This window comes from Mobula birostris, chromosome 28, assembly GCF_030028105.1.
Source record: "Mobula birostris isolate sMobBir1 chromosome 28, sMobBir1.hap1, whole genome shotgun sequence".
Taxonomy (NCBI): domain Eukaryota; kingdom Metazoa; phylum Chordata; class Chondrichthyes; order Myliobatiformes; family Myliobatidae; genus Mobula; species Mobula birostris.
The window spans coordinates 23,452,933-23,465,468 of NC_092397.1; the positions used below are offsets into that span (position 1 = coordinate 23,452,933).

The 12,536-nt window shown below is 45.6% G+C and overlaps 1 non-coding gene across 1 annotated transcript; it reads right to left on the bottom strand.

The window, feature by feature from the left end:
* Positions 1–9,790: 9,790 nt before the first annotated feature.
* trnam-cau (transfer RNA methionine (anticodon CAU)) lies at positions 9,791–9,862 on the bottom strand. Its single transcript has one exon. It is a non-coding gene; the product is annotated as a tRNA-Met (tRNA).
* Positions 9,863–12,536: the final 2,674 nt, after the last annotated feature.

Sequence of the window (12,536 nt, forward strand, 5' to 3'; positions counted from 1 at the left end):
CCATCAAACACTCAGAGTGCTGGAAAATAAAAACAAATCGTGTAAACAACAAAGGCCAGCTGACAAATGAAGTTCACAAGAGTGAGTCAAATGTTGTGAGGCCAGTCATCACTGCAGCCGATGCAGCAGCCCGTTAGTTGCAGGCCGGAGCCTCAGTCCAGTGGAGATCCGAATAAACCTCGCTGAGCAGCCAGATGAACCGGCCCGTCCCTTGCCTGCGGTCTCGACACGCTGACCTGGCACTTAGATCGATCACTCAGGTGTTTGCTAGCTCGCAGGCCTGGGCCCAGGCCCCGCCACCTCTACTCTACATTGCCACCGCTTGTCTCTCCTCAGTTCTGTCACATGGAATCACCTCCAAGTCTGCTCCAGGAGTGGCCAAACATTGTCTCACTCTCCGGCCCGGGCCCCGTCGCCTCGATTCGCTCCGTATGCGCCACGCACAACCGCCCTGCACCTTCAAAACTGCAGTTCACAGCGCAAAATTCCACTTCGTATAGGCGGCTGAAAGCTCAACTCCGAATGGCAAGCAACAGCCTATTGATTGCAGTGATAGTTTACCTGAACATGTGTGATTCATAAATTAGTTCGTGGTTTTGTTCGATACCGACAAGTGATCGCTGTGCTTCATCGGCGCCGTCATAAACCGGAGTGTCCCCTCCCTGGTGCCAGGGTCAGGGACGTTTCCGAGCAGCTATAGAAATCTCGCAAGGGGGTCAGTGTTCATTCAGCTGGAGGTGGTGACTCACGTCGGTACCAATGGACAGGTAGAAAAGAGCTGATGCTCTGTACTGTGAATATAGAGAGTTAGGGAAGAAGTTAAAGAGCAGGACCTGAAGGGTTGTAATCTCCGGCTTACTCCCGGTACCGTGTGGTAGTGGAGGTAGGAACAGAAAGTTAGAGCAGATGAATGGTGGCTGAGGAGCTGGGGCAGGGCAGAGTTTCAGGATTCTGGATCATAGATTCATGGCGCCATAGAAAGTACAGCACAGAAACAGGCCATTCTGTCCATCTAGTCTGTGCCAATTCATTTACACCGTCCGCTCTCATCGACCTGTACTGGGAACATATCCCTCCATACCCTACCATCCATGTACAGATCCAAACTTCTCTTAAAATTTGACATCAAACTTGCATGCATCACGTGTTGGCAGCTCCTTCCAACACCCCCATCTGAGTGAAGAATTTTCCACTTGTGTTCATATTAAGCTTTATCATCAACCAGCCTTAACCCATGATCTCCAGTTGGAGTCCCACCCAGCCTCCGAGGGAAAAGTGTGCTTGCATTTACCCTGTCACTGGGACTTCTCCTGGTGCAGGGATGAATTGTACAAGAGGGATAGTTTGCACCTTCACTGGAGGGGGTTCAGTATCATAAAGTTCATTACTGCTCCCAGGAGGGTTGAAACGAGATTGACAGGGGGATGTGAACCAGAACACCAGTCACTGAATGGAGGGATTGAATCTAAGTTAGATGTCATGCGCATGCAGCCCCCCCCCCCCCCCCGGCCACCCTCAGGGTCGCTCGGCTCGCTGTCGTCTAGGGAAACAGCCTCGGCCCCGCCAAACTGGGTAATTCGTTTGTGTGGATGCTGTGTGAGGTACCCCACCCCGCCCAAATAACAGACATTACACCAGATGCAATTAAATGATTTACAGTTTATAGATATTACTGGAACTATATAATTAAAAGAGAATAAAATATAAAAGGAAAATAAAAGGCGCCACACTTATCAAAGTTCAATCTCTTCGTGCACAAAAACCGTTGGAGCTCAAGGACCTTCTTCTTCACCCTGTGACCCCTCGGACCACCTCGACCGGCCGCCTGGGACCAACAACGGTGGTCGACCAGACGCTCCACACGAGTCCGTCTCCGTCTCCTCACCGAACGTCCCGCTCGGGTTCCGACCCCGTTAGTGGACTCACAGCACCTGGTCCATCCTCTGTCTCGCTCTCCCGCCTTCTGCCCCAAAACCCCGCGCATACAGTATCTTCAAATACACCAAAACCATAACAACTATCCGAATTGGTTAATAGCACCCTCTTATCACCCTCTAAACCACAATAAGCTGCTAGCGCAAACTTTCTCAGCGTTAAAGCACAACAAAGCCGCATTCTCCAGATTAACATAATAAAAACGCCATTTTTATTAGCCTTCGCAGTAACGTAAAAATCGAAACCCCGTTACACACAGTAATACTGTATGGATGGATGGGCAGGAGCTCAGGAATATAAACGACAGCACAGATGGATTGAGTTGTGTTCAGTTGAATGTGAGAAGCATTAAGAGTGAGTCTGCAAAATTAAGGACGGCAATTAATCTGATGTTATACAGCCTCATTTCCATCAGTCACAGTGTTATCGTTATGGGTGACTTCAGGAGAATCATTGTGGGTGTTGATTCGGAACGGGTTTAAGATGGTGTTGTTGAATTAAGCGATTTCTGGCTGGTGTCTAATGAAACACGAAATGCATTTTTTTTTAATTCAGCATTTTCCGGCGAACGATCTCTGCAAGTAATAATCTGTAACTTCCCTTAGGTCTTTAAGGTAATTCGCAGCGGCAGAACCGAGGCGAGGTGAGGAGACGGGCCGGTCGCCAAGAGCGAGGCGGACTCACGGTTCGATCAATTTCAGCGCCGCGCCGAAGGCCGAAAGGAGGTGGCGACGTTCAGGCACCAGCGCAAACCGATTCGACTGAACTCAATGTTTGGACCCAGAATTAATCGCCGTGCCAAATCGGGGCTCAGATCGACCCGACGAGGTCCAGGCCCCAGAGCGTATCGAGGCGATTAGACCCGACATTTGGACATCGATTTAGGTGTCGGACCAAACTGAAAATATCAGGGTGCCAAGACCTGAGCCCCTCATATCACTGTTCCACGAAGTTCACTCGGCTCCGCGTTGAACTATGGGCTCGCTAGCGGAATTCAGTTCAGAATATTGTTTGTTTGCGTTTGTTTCTTCCCTGCAGGTTGGGTGCTCGATGGTCTTCCTTTTTTATATGATTTGGGAAGGGGCTTCTTTGTTTTTGTGGCTGCTTGTTAGGAGACGAATCTCGAAGCTGCATAATGTATACATACTTTGATAAAAAAATGTGCTTGGAACTCTTGAACTTTGAACCGCCCCAACATTGACTGGAGACTCTAATGGAGCAAAAGATTCGATGGGGCAGTATTTGCTAGCCATGTCTAAAAGGGTTTCTTTAAGCAGCTTGTGCGTGGTACAAGTAGGGGGGGGGGGGGGGTTATGCACTGTATCCCGTTCCCGGAAATGAGCCAAGTGACGGACATTTCAGTGGGTGAACCAGTGCAATTTGCAACAAGGCAAGAGTTACGTTATTGCTTAGGTAAGGATAGCTTTCAGATAATGTGCAGTCAACCTCGGCAAGAAAGGTCTTTGAAAAGCAGAGCTTCCCTTTCACAGAAGGGGACTGGATTCACTTACATACCAAGACAACATAATGACAATTATAGCAAATGACAGATTATAGTGTAATATTTCCTTTACTAATTCTGAATTGTCATTGTTTTTAATGTGCAGATACTTTTGGCTATCAATACTGTATTATTTTGGTTTGAATGTTGACTAAAGAAGGACACAGGGAATATGAACAAAAACAGGTTCCATTGCAAACACGAGGATGCTGGATGCTGCAAATGCTGGAAATCCAAAGCAAAGCACACAAAATGCTGGAGGAACTCAGGAGGCCAGGCAGCATCTATAGAAAAGAGTAAACAGTTGACGTTTTGGGCTGAGACTGTTAATTAAGACTGCAAAGAAGGAGGTCAGATTAAGAAAGTGGGGAGAGAAGGAAGAAGTACAAGGTGGTAGGTGACAGGTGAAATGGAGGCGGGGTGAAGTAAAGAGCTGGGAAATTGACTGGTAAAAGAGATAAAGGGATTGAGGAGAGGAAATATGATAGCAATGGATAGAAGACCATGAAAGAAAGGGTGAGGGACAGGTAAGGAGATAAGCTAAGAGAGGGAAACAGGAATGGAAAATGGGGAATGGTAATGGAGAGGAGAGGGCAATTACCAGAAGTTTGGGAAATCGATGTTCATGCCATCGGGCTGAAGCCTACCCACACGGGCTATGAGGTGTTGCTTCTCCAACCTGAGTGTGGACTCATGGCAGTAATAGAGGAGGCGATGGTCTGACATGTCGGAATGGGAATAGAGGGTAAAATTGAAATGAGTGACCACCGGGAGATCCCACGTTTTCTTCCCGATGGAGCGAAGATATTTGACGAGACGGTATTCCAATCTACGTCAAGTTTCTCTGATATACAGGATACCCCATCATGACCACTGGATACGGTAGGCGACATCAACATACTTGCCGGTGAAAGTGTTGCCTCAGATTGCTTGGGGCAATGAATGGTAGTGAGGGAGGTGGTGTAGGGGCACATGTAGCATTTATTACGTTTACAAGGATAAGCACCAGGAAGGGGATCAATAGGGAGCGTCGTGGACAAGGGAGTCGCATCGGGAGAAATCGCTGCGGAAAGCGGAGATTGGGGGTGGAGGAGGGGGGAAAGATTACCATTTGGTCATTATCAGTCACCGAATAAAAAACTCTGTAAAACGTGATATTTCTTTGTTCAAATTTGAGAACAGTTTGTTTCAGAGGCCATGTCGTTCTCCTTGTGCACAGCTAACTAATGTTTATTTGAAGAACGAGTGCGAGTTTGCAGATTACAGCTAATGGTGACCGTGGACACATGGAGTTCCCTCCGAGATACCAAACCCTAGACTTTATTGTACAGTAAAAAGGAATTCAGCCCCAGTAGCCGAACAGTCCTCACACAGAATTCCTCCTGTGTGGAGTAGTCGATCACCTTTGTCAAATGTGGGAAAGCTGCAACAGTAAAACAGGGGCATTAGATGGGATCGAATCAGGTGAGTGAACAGATGGAAACAGTAGCTGCCTCGGGCCGGGCTGGATCCCTTGAGTCGATGGGAAAAGAGGATGCCTCATGTTGGATTGAATCCCATTGGTACATGATGGATAGAGAATTCCTCGGGACGGATTCGATCCCATGATGTATGAAAGAAGAGATTGAGTGAGAAAGTGAATTCTGAAGTATGAGTGAGTGCCTGGATTGTGTGTCTGAATAGTCACGTGAGAGTCCCGGTCCTGGTCATCAGGAGGACTCCGGTGGCGTGTGTGTTGGCACGTTATCGAGCAGAAAGTAGGAAATATGTTGAGAAGAGGGTGGAATGGAAGAAGCGAGTGCCTGCAGAAGTACAGATATAAGGAGAAAAATGGGAGAAAGGTAGCAGATGCCCTGTGACTGTTTACTGGAAGAGTGAAATGCAAAAAAAAAAGTTATATGATTCTCGCAGTAAGAGCAAAAAATATGAACTAAAGTTAGAGAATGAAAAGGCACAGAAAGAGCAGTCTACCTCAGTGTTTAACAAGAAACAACCGGTAACAGAGTCTGAGGAGCAAGTAATGTCTATAACCCGCTGTACCCCTGCCTCCCCCAGGCACAGTTGTACCTCCCCCATCCCTCAATTGTACTGAGTATGTTTCTGTTTACCACTTTGATAAGAAGATTAGAGCTGTGAAGGGAGCACTGGACCGCACTGCCCAGAGAAATCACACTTGCCAGTGGAATTGCTTTGAACGTTGGCAATAAACTTCTCATCATGGACTGCATAAATCCTCAACGCTGAAGCGCTTCATGAGGATAAGGATGAAGTCTGTTACTGCAACCACTGAGTAATGGGATCAGATTTAGCTTATGGTACGTGTAATGCCGATGTCACCAGTGATCCTGCAACTTCTGTTAATGGCATTTACAGTATTGGCTGACAGGCCTACTGTCGTTTGCCAAGGGCATCCCTTTGCCTTTAAATGGGGTATTTGACCTGAACAGGACCTGTCCAGCGGTTATTGTTCTTTGGTGTACGTAGCAGCAAATACTAACACCTGCCAGAATTGAAGGACGAAGGAGACTGATGAGTGTAACTGGATTGTAGTGTTCCTGTTCTGGACACCTACCAGACAGACTCGAGAGAGCATCAGTATGATCCCAGTGTTGCAGTAATTGGCTAACGACACTGCTATAGTGCTACATGATACAAGTCTGGTCACCAATGACATTTCTAACAAAATGGGAGCAAGCTGCAATGTGGCCTTTCAAAGCTGACCAGAATTAAACTTTCTGTTGGCTGAGAGGGGAGGTAGTTGTGCCATCATTGGCTGGAATGATACACAAACATCCTTGCTATATCTGAGAACATCACCAGCTTTAGCCATGAAGATCCCGTTGGAGGCAATTAAGGTTAAGAAATTTGGGCAGGAGAGACATGCCACTCTGTCATCACCTTTGGAAGTCTATTCATTAGCTTCACCCCCTGCTCGGAAGATTCTGCAACTGGAGTGTACAGTGGGCAAGGGTTATTTTCTTGCTGGTTTTGACACTTGTTCTCCTGTCCTGCCTGAGATCACTCTGTGCAGTAATGGTGCAAATAACAGCTGCCTCCATTACAGTTCAACAGGCCTCCTCTTCAGATAGTCACTGAGGAGAGCCGAATTCTCTGTGCAAGTCAACTGCAGCCACAATCCGTGTTGTCATTGACGAGGGAAGGGAAGTGAGGAGTCTGGAAGTTGCAGCAAGTCAAGTTCATGTAGCGCCTTGGCAAAGGAAAGTTTACAGATAGTGTGCAGTCAACCTCGGCAAGAAAGGTCGTTAAAGGTCCTGCTTCCCCTTTTGCATACCAAAACAAGATGAGGATGCAAATGACGAGCTCTCGGAATATTGGCCACAAACAACAGAAATCTGCAGATGCTGGAAATCCAAGCAACGCACACAAAACGCTGAAACAACTCAGCAGGCCAGGCAGCATCGATGGGAAAGAGTAAACGGTCGACGTTTCGGAACGAGATTCTGCATCAGGACTGATATTGGTCAGTTCCTTTACTAAGGTGGTGGGACCATGTGGGAGTTGATATCTGACAACAACAGCACCGGTTTAAATGTGTTCGGAGTGATGGACTCCGTCACTGAGTGTAACAACGAATGCTGCTGAGATACAGACTCTCGGGTTGTATTTGAGGAAAGAGTTTGAACACAACGTCGCTCTCTTCTCGGAGCTACATTCTCGAGCTCACAGCAGCCGGGATATTCCACCTTTCCAATATCCAGAGAAATGATCACTTCAAAACCGAATTCCTTGTCCGCATTTACTTTTTAAAATTCATTATTCCTCTTGAATACAAATGCAGGAAAATGACATTCTCCCTGTCGGGGAATTGAACCCCGGTCTCCCGCGTGACAGGCGGGGATACCAACCACTACACTAACAAGGAACATCCCCTGGCATTTCGCTCTGTCATCTATATATAAGAATACAAATGGGTAAATAGGATTATTTTGTGTTTGTTGACTGCAATACTGGAGCCTTTTACTCGTGTCCTTCCCCCAGGTTTCTCCAGTGATTCAGTCACCTACTGCGCTCGAAGATTAGCCAAGTAAGTTCTCTCATTACAGCCCAATTCCCTGTTGTTGGAAAGTTCACTAATAATCATATTTATATTTTATTTCTGCTTTTATAATGCGATAGGCAGAAAACGATGTGTAAGTCTTCGAATTTTGAAGGGATCACTCCCACTTCAGTCCGATTCCGGGTGATTATTCACTAGGTGTTGTGCTCTCCGGTCTGTTGGAAGATGGCGACCTCAACTGGACAGAACATGAACTGCACCAGAGTGAGGAATTAGACTGACCAGTCGGAGAGCAGCTCGGGACGTCATTCGACGTCATACACCACTGCAGACAGTCAGTAGCTGAGTCTCCTGCAGAATGATGGACCGATGGTGATATAATCGTTCTATAAGTAACTTGTCCCGTTTTTTTTTTCCCGTTATCTAAAAAGTAAAAGAGTGGTGAGAGTTGATATTGAACCACAGGAAAACTATGCTGGTGCGGTAGTAATGGGGACAAACAAATAGCAGATGAACTTCATGAGTACTTTTCTTGTTTCTTCTTTGCGGAAGACACTAGCAGTGTGCTAGAATCTGTGACTGTCAGGGAATAGGTGTGAGTGCCTTTGTTATTACAAAGGAAAAAGTGCTGGGCAGACCCAAAAGCATTAAGGCGGATAAATCACCTGGGTCAGATGGACTACAACCCAAAGTCCTGAGAGAGGTTATTCAGGAGATAACTGATGCATTGACAATGATCTTTCAAGAATCGCTTGATTCTGGCATGGTTCTGGAGGACTGGAACACTGGGAATCACACTCCACTCTTTAAGAAGGGATGAAGGGAAAAGATAGGAAAGCATAGGCCAGTTAGCCGAATGTCTGTACTTGGGAAAGTGTTGGAGTCTATTATTAAGGATGCGGTTTCAAGGTACTTGGAGACTAATGATAAAACAAGTCAAAGTCTTCATGGGGAAATCTTGTCTAACAAACCTGTCAGAGTTCTTCGAGAAAGTAACAAGCAAAATAGACAAACGAAAGGTAGTGGATGTCATTTACCTGGAATTTCAGAAGGCGTTTGATAAGGTGCCACACATGGAACTGCTTAACAAGATAAAGCCCTATGGCATTACAGGAAAGATACTGGCATGGATAGAGGAATGGCTGACAGGCAGGGGGCAATGAAGAAATAGAACGGACCTTTTCTGGTTGGCTGCTAGTGAGCTAGTGGCGTTCTTCAGAGGTCAGTTTGAGACTGCTGCTTTTCACATTGTTTGTCAACGATTTAGCTAATGGAATTGATGGCTCTGTTTACGGATGACATGAAGATAGGTGGAGGGGTTTGATAGTGCTGAGGAAGCAATGTGATTGTAGTGGGAATTGTGGCAGATGGAATACAGTGTTGCGAAATGTATGTACAACACGTCACAATTGTCTGCATTAAATTTCATCTACCAATATAAAGATGCAAAGTACTTATTTAGTATTTTACTCACATACTTTGGCTTCTGGCAGAAATTCCCTCGTTTATTTTTGAGAGCTCCTACATTCTCCACTGCAAACTTCCTGTTTTAACAGTCTGTAAAATACCATTGAATTTTCTTAATCTCACTCATGACGTTTAATGTTCCTTTTCTTGGAATATGGAACAAACAAACAGGTCTAGCACTGGAAAGGCCATTCGGCCCATGATATTGTACTAATATTGATGCCAATTCATATTAAATGCCATCCTTCTGTTTATCAGCCAGTTACTTCATATTCACATGTTCATCTAAAAGCTTCGTAATCTCCAGCAACTCTCTGCTTCCATTGCTATCATAAACATGTCCTCTCCTATTGGCATTTCTACCATGGGGAAGAGAGAGAGAGAGAGAGAGAGAGAGAGAGAGAGAGAGAGAGAGAGAGAGAGAGAGAGAAAAGCTGCTCTGCAAGGGCTTCGCATCTTTTTCTTCAGTCCTGATGAAGGGTCTCGGCCGGAAACGTCGGGTGTACTCTTTTCCGTAGATGCCGCCTGGCCTGCTAAATTCCTCCAGCATTTTGTTTATTTTTTCTCTTTTCCAGTTGGGACGAACGGGCATCCACCGGAAACATCAAATCTCTTATTTCTGCGAATGTTGCCTACCCATTGCGTGTTTTCAGCATTTTTCTGTTTTTATACAAGATTCCGCAGAGAATAGATGACATTAAGATACCTCAATACACAATCGGTTAATCTTTCCAACCAAACAGAAACCTCCGCAAAAATTAAAAAGGATAACGTATAAAAGTACTGTCCAGCCTTGCATCTACCAATGATGGGATGGCCTTGTGTTTTAAAGCGCACTGACGGAAAATTTTTGTTGTTAGCAGTTGAGATAGCAGAGGATGGTTTCGATCCATCGACCTCTGGGTTATGGGCCCAGCACGCTTCCGCTGCGCCACTCTGCTATGGAAATAAACAACATTGCTCTCCCATGAATGACGTGCAACTACTTGCGTTTGTTTGTGTATGCGCGCGTATCATTCTGTGTGTGTTTGCGTTTGTGTGTGTTGGTATGGGTGTGTGTCTTTGCGTAACTGTATATGTCTGGGTCTATATTTCAGTCTGTGTCTGTGTCTGTGTCTGTCTATGTTTGTGTCGGTGCCTGTATCTGTTTTTGTCTTGTCTATGTCTGTACATGTCTGGGTTTGTGTCTGTATGTCTGTGTCTGTTTCTGTTTATGTCTGTGTCTGTGCGTATATGTTTAGGTCTTGTCTGTATCTGTACATGTCTGGGTCTGTGTCTGTGTCTGTACATGTCTGGGTCTGTGTCTGTGTCTGTGTCTGTATATGTCTGGGTCTGTGTCTATGTCTGTATTTGTCTGGGTCTCACTCTGTGTCTGTCCATGTTGCATCAATTCCATCTTTCCCCCTTATTCCTAACCACTTACTTCATTTTCGGTCGTTAATTCTGTCTCCACTTTCGTTTCTTTCTTCCTTACTTTCTGGACCACCCTGTTATTCTCTCCTTGTGGTTTATGCTTTACCCCATCTTGCACCTCGTTCCCGATATTACCAGTGAATGTGGTTTATCTTATTTAATTGTTAACATGGACAATTCATCAGTCTTGTGGGGTTTCTTATAAATAACGCCATTCTGAGCCACACTCGGGAATCACGACGTTCAATCCCGAGGTCCCATTAACGTTCCAATCCTGTCCTGATCATTGAATGAATGTTGAATTTCCAAGTTGAACCAGAAGTTCACCTCGTCTCCCTGTGAACGGAACTCGCGGGTTTAGATGCTGACTTGGTTTCCGCATCACAATCACAGACCTCAAACCATCCCTTCATCAGGATTTAGTTAGACCATAAGACCATAAGACATAGGAGCAGAAATCGGTCATTCAGCTCATCGAGTCTGCTCCGCCATTCCATCCCGGCTGATCCCGGATCCCACTCAACCCCATACTCTTGCCTCCACCGCAGTCTGCGGCTGAGCATTCCACAGATTTGTTACTTTCTGGCTAAAAGCAAAATCCTCCTTACCTCAGACTAAAAGGTCGCCCCTCAATTTTGAGGCTGTTCCCTCTAGTTCTGGACTCCCCCACCATAGGAATCATCTTCTCCACGTCCACATAATCTTGGTTCTTCAACATTCAGTAGGTTTCAATGAGGATTGTAGTTGTTGCTGTAATGTTCAGAACACCACGGCCGAGCTTTCGTCCCTTCCTTAAAAGTGAGGGTGTTTTTAGAATTTCCCTACGGAGGACTGATATGCAGCAAGGAGCCATTCTTAACTATCCCACGTGTTACAGGGTTAACGCGGCGCCTTTACGACGGCAATGAAAGGTCAACGATAGTGCAGGAAATTTCTTCATCTGGGATTCTCCGCTCAGATTTCAAACTTCACAAACAACAATGTGGAAATTCGGGGTTTTTACCCTGGAGTTCACACATGCGCTTCCTCCACTGAGTTACATCACCAGTGTCAAATAAACGATGATCTCTTCTGTCTGAGACTCTGATCACAAAGGTTGGATGTTGGAAGCTAGACAATAGAAGTCGGAATAGGCTATTCGGCTTTTCGAGCCATTTCCGCCATTCATTTCCATCCTGGTCACTCACTTAACCTCAGTTTCTCTTCTCGATCACTACGCACCACCATTGATCCTTTTTGTATATGAAGATATGTCTGATCTCTCCTCGATTTATTCACATTGTGGGGAGCTGCGTCGGGGAGAAAAGGGGACGTGACTGTCTGACGGACCCGCACCACTGACTTGTGAAATTTAAGGAGTTTAAGGCAAAGAAAAACAGCAGTTTTTTTTTTCAAAAAAAAAATAAAATCAGTGTATCAGTTTAAGAGGCCGATGTAAAGGCGGAAGAAGCAAATATTTCACCAAACACAAGACTGCACATTAGTCCTGAATAGAAACAGAGCATTTTTGGAAATTCGCATCCAAGCCAAATTAAAGAGAAAATATTTAAATAGGAAATATACTTGTCACATTCTTGCAGACTGAAACGGAATGATCATCAACTACCCGAATAAACATTGTTCCCTGCAGTCGGGAATGCCGTCAACTATGTCGTGAGGATGTCAGGTTGTGGGTTTATCCATCTTGCACGATAATGTGAACGAAACATCCAGACACCTTGGTCGGAAAGTGACACAAACAGAGTCAGCGGGGTCAATAAATCAGCCACTTGCCACAAAGGGCATGGTGGGGGGTGTGATGCTGGGGGCTGTGTCTTGTGTTACATCCATCTGCCACCAGAGGGCAGAGAGGAGCTGGGTTTTGTGTTATAGCCACCTGCCAGCAGACGGCACAGAGGAGCTGGGTCTTGTGTTCGAGTCACCAGCCACCAGAGGGCAGAGAGGAGCTGGTGTCCGAAGGAACCACCGCAACATATAATGGTTGCAAGACAAGCGTTAGATATACTGGTGCCAAATGAGAGTTTGTATTGGTTTCATATTCCATGTTCTGTCCATTCATTTCATGGCAAAGTGCATGCAAAGAAAGGTAGTATTCTATTTTATATATGTGGTTATCACTTTTAATGAATGAAACACACAACAGACAACAAAAGCTGCAGTATTTCCGGAGAATATGAGTGCACTCGACCACTGATGTTCCGG